The sequence below is a fragment of the Hetaerina americana genome, unplaced genomic scaffold (genome assembly GCF_022747635.1).
Source record: "Hetaerina americana unplaced genomic scaffold, ioHetAmer1.1.p SCAF_2, whole genome shotgun sequence".
In the NCBI taxonomy this organism is placed as follows: domain Eukaryota; kingdom Metazoa; phylum Arthropoda; class Insecta; order Odonata; family Calopterygidae; genus Hetaerina; species Hetaerina americana.
The window spans coordinates 41,738,462-41,746,622 of record NW_027286763.1 but is presented as its reverse complement, the minus strand read 5'-3'; the positions used below and the strand labels follow the sequence as shown (position 1 = coordinate 41,746,622).

The 8,161-nt window shown below is 39.5% G+C and overlaps 1 non-coding gene across 1 annotated transcript; it reads left to right on the top strand.

Moving 5' to 3' along the window:
* Positions 1 to 7,812: 7,812 nt before the first annotated feature.
* TRNAE-CUC (transfer RNA glutamic acid (anticodon CUC)) lies at positions 7,813 to 7,884 on the top strand. Its single transcript has one exon. It is a non-coding gene; the product is annotated as a tRNA-Glu (tRNA).
* The last annotated feature ends 277 nt before the right edge of the window (positions 7,885 to 8,161 follow it).

The following is an 8,161-nucleotide window of genomic DNA, read 5'->3' as shown; positions in this document are numbered from 1 at the left end:
TAACATTTCTGCGACACCATCTGTTTTTTTGTACCTTCCGAGTACATATCTTTTTAATATGTCCCACTTCATATGGATCCCATACTATGGAGGAGTATTCTAGGATAGGGATAACCAGTACCTTATTTGCTTTTTCTTTTGTGGCTACGCTACTTCCTTTTAAATTTCTCATCACCTAATGCAATACTTTAGATGCCTTCCGTGTCAAATTATCTACTTGGACTCCCCACCCAATATCACTAGTTAAATAAATGCCTAAATATTTGCATTGACTGGTACATGGGATTCTTTCTCCGAAGAGGGTGTACATTTCCTTTTCTGCATTCTTTTTATTTGAAAAATTTATATGCTTACTTTTACTTATATTAATGCTCATATTATTTTTTGTAACCCAGTCACAAAGGCGATCGATGTCATTTTGTAGTATTACGTGGTCATTTACATGCTCTATCCGTCTGTATATAATGCAGTCATCAGCAAAGAGTCTTATTTGGGAATGTAAATTGTTTGGTAGATCGTTTACGTAAATTAGGAAGAGTAATGGCCCTAGAACACTGCCTTGTGGAACTCCTGCTAAAACACTCGCCTCATTTGAAAATGTATCCCCTAATTTTACTGCTAAGCTCCCTCGTCACGGCCTGATGTAACGCTTCCATTGAGCCGTGGTGACGTTCTTTCAGCACGGGTTTGAGGCGGGGAAGATGAAGTCTGGTGGGGTATTCTCTAAAACATTTGGATACTCACCCAAATGGTCGTGAAGCTTTTGGCAGATCCGCGTGCGAGTTTACTTTTGTTCGTCTGAGAGCACTCGCGGCACCAACCTTGCCCAAATATTTCTCAGGCCCATTTTTTCGGTCGTAAGTCCAGCACATCCCTTTTTGGGATTCAGTTAAGTCATACATTGCTACTCATCATCTTTATTTCACCTTGCAATTCCATTATAAAAATGAATTGTTGAATTCGTTTAATTTGAAGGCTGTGAATGATACTTATCGTTTATGCTTTATGGCCATTATTTTAGGGCTTAAGTTTACTACTGTAAAATGTTCCTTGTTTGCATATGGATGTCATGAAGTATAAGAGATAATAACCCTTAAAATATCACTATGGGTCCCTATAATTGGTTTTTGATTCTCTCCGTCAAATAGCATTGCTCTGCCTTTTTGCTTTCGTTACAAGAATGTCGTGCAAGTTCGCTGCAAAACTGACAGGCTGTGGTTTAATGCTGCACTCCGACGCATCGCTCAGCTTTAACGAAGTATCTATGTGCAGGAAATTTCGGCGCCATCGCTCATCATTGTATATTAAAAATAGATTGTGCTCCATAAAAACGAATAATATATCTATTTCATAATCATTTTGGTAATTTCCCTGCGTTTTCGATGACTATCTAATATAATTATTTCCTTCCAATAACTTGCGTAAGCGAATAAGATGTTAATACTTTACTGACATTCGTTTTATAATGTCATTAGATCCACGTTGTCACTGCTTAATAATTATTTCTCTCTATCATGAATCCATTTTCCCTTTTCGTGACCCTCAATGAACTTCCATTATGCTGTGACACCTGTTATAATATTCACATTATGATATACGTACTACCTTAACAGAGTTTACTTATTTTAATGTTCATTTCATTCTTAAACCATGGCATATAGTAACATTATTCGGCGAACCACTCATTTTTTTAGACTTGGGGTGTTCGCACGTTTCCGTTTGACAGAGATAAGCGAAAAACAAATTCTGTAGCTCAGAGATAGAAAGCTTATCTGCTCCCCTTAACGCTGTTTTGTGTGGGAGATTATCTGTTATCTCCAAGAGTGCTTTAAGTGTTTTAAGTAATCCTGCCTCATCGTCTGATTATGAAATAGGACAAAGATTGGCTCCAACAGTCTCTTTCTCATTTTTTGTCTGATCAAGCGGAAGTTCATATGGCGCTAATGAATATGCCCTATTTTTGGTGAACGCTGTAGGTTCTCCGGAAGTGGACGAAATTGTGGAAGTTTTTCAATTCTGTTGAAAGTAAATCCTATTGACGTTCTTGAACGGAGCATTAAAATGGATATGTTTTAATGGACTACTTTAAACATAGTAATCTGACATCCGTAGGTAAGTATACGAGTTATGTTACGTATCGTAAGTTATGTTGAAATCCAGTGTGTTAACTACCAAGATAGCTATTAATTTAGCTGGGCAGATAGCACCGTATGTTAATTACCAGGAGTACTATTATAGAGGAGTTAAATATTTTCCCTATTGTTGCCTTGTTTTCAGATGCCCTCAAAGGTTTTATATGAAGGAGAGTGGGATCTAAGGAGGGTGGAGAAACGGGGAGTTGGAGGGAGAAGCAGACCACGATTCATCATGGCTTGAGATATTTACGTCCCTTTGGCCCGCTTTTGATTTGTAGCCTAGCCCTTTTTTTGTTCGTTTCCCCGAAAGATCTGTATTCGACTTTCGAAGGAACAAGTTTTGTGATATTTTTTTCAAAGTGCGGGAGGGGAAGGGTGTCGGGGTTGGGGGTGGGAGTTGCCGAGAGAGTGGGGGTCGGTACTCCCGGCCTGAGTTAGTGTTCGTTGTGCCGCTTCGTAGGGAAAAAAATTGATGGAATGGTGCTGGGAATGGCCTGAGAGTAGGTATAAGGATAAGTCTACACCCACACTTCCACTGCCTTAGTAATCTCCTACACGATGTATTCAGCTTTAGTGTGGCTGTCTCTGAGATAATAGGTAGACGCCAAGTGGGAATAGTAACTCATTCGTTAGTTGGTAGGAACTGAATGGGTGTATTACTAGAGATTGATAGGATTATTCAATTGTAGTCCAGTCTATAAGATTAGATAGATTAGTCATTCTCGTATAATAAAGCGCCATCTGCAAGTTAGCGATTTTTTTTCTTTTTGCGTTGTCATAAATATTACCACAGGAAATGGTGCGTCGGGGTATCTTAAAACCAATTAATACTTCTGTAGTTGGTTTTTAAGAAGCGCTAGTATGCTCCTCTTCGCCCAGTGTTAAGCATAGTTCATAAGGTTATATATGATTTATATCTGAAGTCTGCCGAGAGCGTATCTCGAAGTCAGCACATATCGAATAACCACTTTCTCATTTGCCAACGTACTCACAGATTGGTCCTGATGGGTAAAAGTCATATTCTATTACTCACCTACTACTGATTGAAGCAGTCAAACGCCTTCTACGTGAACGAAACTCATAATTGACCCTCCAACCCATTATTGATTTAACTCCCTTTATTTGCAAAGATACGATGAAACGGTCACTACTATTCACGATCTATTTGTAAAAGCTAACCCTGGAACTCACACAAGTTTGCATTCGATTCTTTTATTTGCTAATTTCGTCGTCTATTCATCTTATTCCATTTTCATTGTCCAACTGGAGGCTTTCGCCAGTATACGAGTATCTTCCCAATCAGTTTACTCTCGATAATAAACCGTCAGGCCCATCTTTCTACAGCTCTGATTCTCACCTTACCCGTTGAAAAAACGATATCGAAATCAGAATTTCAATAGCGACAGTTGTCATTAATTATAGTACACCATTGATTTTCTCCCTAGGAATGATTACACCAAATCGGTATCTATCTTTTAAATTTATTGACCTTCGTATTGATCTTTCTTTTTGTCAGTTGGCGATAACTATATCCATCAGCCCAACCTTGTGTGAATCAAATCAGTATCCTGACTAATTTTTGAATGTATTAACTGTAATGAATTTGCTGCTAAGGATTCCGCGGCGTTTAAATTGCGGAGGTGAATGCTCACGGATATCACCGCGTTTCTTGTTATTACTGACAGCAGTTTCGCGAGCCTTTCGGCTAGAGTCAAGGGTCAGAAAAAAACTTCGATTTGATCAACCAACCCGAAATATGGAAAACATCTACTTAAAGGGTGCATTTAAATACATTAAGCGGTCAGTTATTATAGGGGACGAATTTATGACAACGCTTTTCAATATCTGTACATTTATAAAGTCAGGACAATAATAATACATAAAAATGGGTACCCACTGCTGAGGATATATACACATGTACATAGAAATATACATGTATATAATATATATACAAGGAAAGGAACTGGCCCCCCTACCCTGAATGTGTGAATTTCACACGCCGTCGGGCTTAGTACTGGGTGAACTCTACCATCACCTACTAAACCGACCTTCGGGTTGATTACTGTGTTTATGTTTTTTTTAAAATTATATATGTATATGTATATATATACATACATATATATATATATATATATATATATATATATATATATATATATATAATTCCCTTACCAGCATACCCGCACCCCCCCCCCCCCAGATTCCATAGTCCCGGTCTGAGATCTTCCAGTCTGACCTGAAGAAGGCCTCAGAGAAGGCTGAAAGCCCAAACAATCCAAAATATGAGTGTCCTTTCACGTGGTCTCTATTTTATTTTGTCTTCTATTGTGGCGTTCAGATGTTATATTTCTGTCATGAGTGCTTCTATATCTCATCTATTTTTATATAAACGCCTTAACGACTGATAAGTAAAAAAATTCTTGACGTCTTACGAAAGTAATGAAATCGACTCTGTTGAGTATAGCTAGTACTGGTAAGGACGTTGAGGCTTGGTGGTGTGATGTAAAAAAATATGAGCCTTTAGGATCGAAGCAGGAGACTGATGGCGTCACGTTCGACCATCCGAGGAAACCAGTCTTGAAACATAGTCGGCGGCGAATGGGAGGATGGTGCAGGTTTTCTTTTTCCTCCTCTCTCTCCGGAGAGAGATGGGGGGAGGAGTGGGGGCGGATGAGTCCAGAGGAGGTGGAGTGGAAAGGGTATTCGGAATAAAGTACGTGTGCACGATCTAACCGTGAGGAACGGAGGGGGGCGGTGGGAGAAGGAAGGGACTCAACTGGCCTGGACCATGAGCGAGATCGTGCGGAGTGACCCCATGTAGGGTCCCCACCCCTTCCACTCCTCCCTAACGGCCGATCACGCCCCTCCCCTCTCATTCCACCTCCAAAATCCCCTTGAGGGATATTCTGTCCTCCCTACCCGCTCTCTCCCTCCTTCCTGAGCATCGCCGCGACCTCTTTCCTCGCTCAAGGTGAGGTAACCGTCTTCGTTCCCCGTGCCGGGCGCATGGCGTCCCGTCTATCGTGGCTCGGCCCTGTTGGCATCGTTTGTGCGTATTCGATCTCTTGCCCTGTTAATTCCTAGACGGTGGCCCTGGTTGAACAATGATTCTCGCTGGATGTAAAAAGATTTGACTGGGATCATTATATTTTATTTTATGAGATGGGCGGAAAAGGATGGGTTTTCATTGGCCCCGAATTATCCGAATCGACCTTCAGATGGTTTTGAGCTTACGTACCCTGAGTTAGTCATATGTAAAGGAGTAATATGTTAAGGAGTAATGTATGAATCTTATTATTGCTGGAATTATCAATGAAGAGTTATGTTAAATGCATTCTTAGTCATTTGAAATTCATTCCGGTTAAAAAATCGATCAAGAATTTTAGTCGCGTCACTCTACCAAGAGAACAATTAACTTATTTTCCCTGGAATGGTAACTTCCTAGAGGCTTTAGATAAAGTAGTCTTATTATATATTCAATTAATATCAACAAGTAAACACCCTTGATTTATTTAATTTAGCATAATGAAATGCAGCCAACATATTATTAAGGTTTTTCTTCTACATCTACATAATACTCCTCAAGGTCGTGTGTTCTCATGTTTTTGTGAAACATTCTTGATTTTTTTTAGCATAGGTATGGCTAGAGAACGTTATAGATTGAGTTGCTTCAATCAAGGAAGTGCTTTTTGAAGTGAATGTACACCGATGTTAATCTGTGTAAACTTTCTCAGTTTTTATTAGCACCTTATCGATATTGATGCAACATGTTGAGCTTAATTTGGGCCCCTTTGTTTGAGGAATGTTTCAGTGGTGGTCACAGTCAGACGACAAAATCCTTCGAAATAGTCATAGGATACAAAAGGCTCTTTCTAAAGATTTTGTCAGTCTTTTATTTATATATCTGCTACAATAGAATATCTGAATCTTTTATTTGAAAATTTCAATTCCGCCATACTTTACACGTATAAATTATAGCCCAAGGGAATTAGGAAATGCGATCAATTCGAAAGGATTATCAAAGGAAAGGATTGGGCTGGTGCTAAGTGTAGTTTCGGAGTGGAAATCGTGGTTTGTCTCGATTATTCCTTGCTAAGTATGGCTGGAGGGGAATGGGGCCCATCCGCGTTTTCAATGTAAGCTGTTGTCCCGACTCAGTAAAATAGACTCGGAAATGATTATATTACGACACCCCTCAACCCCTTCCTCTGCAAGTACGTTTTAGCCTGCGAGTCGCCACAGGGGCATGAGAATGCCACACTTCCTCATGAAGATTCAGGGTAATGTGTTGTGTTCGTCATAAGGATTTCAGATTGCAATGAAATGAATTGAGCTTTCTAATTTAGCCTCCGTGGCTTCTTACCCAATGTTGATGAAATGTTTTTTTGTCTAGTACTTGATAGTTTTACTCAAAAATGTAGCTGTCTTTTACGATTCCTCTGAAACCCAAATTGATGCATCACGTGGACGAACACAGTCGGCCTGAATTATAGCCGCGTCCCTTCCAACTGGCGCCGGTTTATCGCCATCTGGTTGCACGGTCTACCCCGTTAGGAACCTGCGCCGACTTCTCACCTCATCTTAAAAAAAGTCTGCGCGCGTTTTCCCCCTGTGTGGCTTGTGGTTTTCGTCTGCCCTATTCGTCCTCCAGTAAAAACTTGGACCAAATAAGGCCCACGCGTTCATCTGCCAGCACGTCGCAATGTGTGATATTAAATACTAAAAGTTAGCGTGATAAAACTTCGCTATTTAATTTTCGCTTACCCTTATTTAATATTTAGTTCCGAAACAGTTTACTTAACTGTAAATGGATCTCAGTTCAGCTTATCACATAAGGGTAAACTAATGCGACGTCCTCGTCATCAGCGCGCAACATCTTTCGCATCAGCAATAGTTAAAAACCATCGCCATAACAGCGATTTTAAGATAAAATAGAAAAGAAACGGAACAGGTGTCCAAAGATGCTGTTGACCTCTTGCTGAAAATACACTGAAATAGTTTTTCAATGACAGCAGGCATCCATGTGCTTACTGTCATTTTTTTATTATCTGTCACCAAAATCTATGCAAATATAATTCAGTAAAGAGTAAACTAAAAATGACCTTTCAGGGTAATTATTAATTAAACAAAATGCTTTCTTTGGTGGACTGTGATACCAATCAACTCAAAAATGGTGAAACATTAATCTACGAGGTAAGCATTGGCTCTCACTTGGATGTCCCGCCAAGGATAGCTTCATAGCTATCAACTTAAGTTAGGAAAATAAGTTAACTACATTCAGGATAGATAATGTGAGAGCGACGATGAATAAATATTAAGGCATTTGTTCTTAAAACTCGTGGTGGCAGTAGAAGTATTCTAAATGATTCTCGCGCTCATGATCAAGAGATGTATGGAGGCAATAATTTCAGTCATATTTGTTTAAAAATACGATTTCTTTCATGCTGTGGGTTTATTTACCAGGCGCCGGTCAGGAGACGTAAAATGTAATAAATGTTGGACATCCGCTATGCGATAGAACATTTCGCCGCATTTGTTGAATGACTTCTACAGTCACAAGTGTGAAGGATTACAAAGTGTTTCCGGATTATATGTTCTTAAGTATATTTATTTTGGTTTTATCAAGTTTTCAGCAAAAATAATCTATTTAGAATGTTTTGTTCCTCTGTGACACCAATCCGGTATTGTCTAGTGGTTAGGATACCCGGCTCTCACCCGGGAGGCCCGGGTTCGATTCCCGGTACCGGAAATTTTTTTACCTTGTGCTTACTAGTTTTGTTTAAGTTTTCTTTTGCAAGTTATTGATTTTGCACTGAATATTTTCTTTCTTTCCTTTTTTCTCCATTCGTTGTTATGTTTATGCTTTATATGTAGATCCAATGGATAACTGTAAGATAGGTAACTGAAAAGTTGTAACTTTGAGTGAGGGGTTGAATATTCTGCAATTGCATAGTGCAAGGTGGTGTGTTGGGGGTTAGGTCACCATCCGTGTATGCGAGAGAGAAATCACAATCTTCACGAAAAAT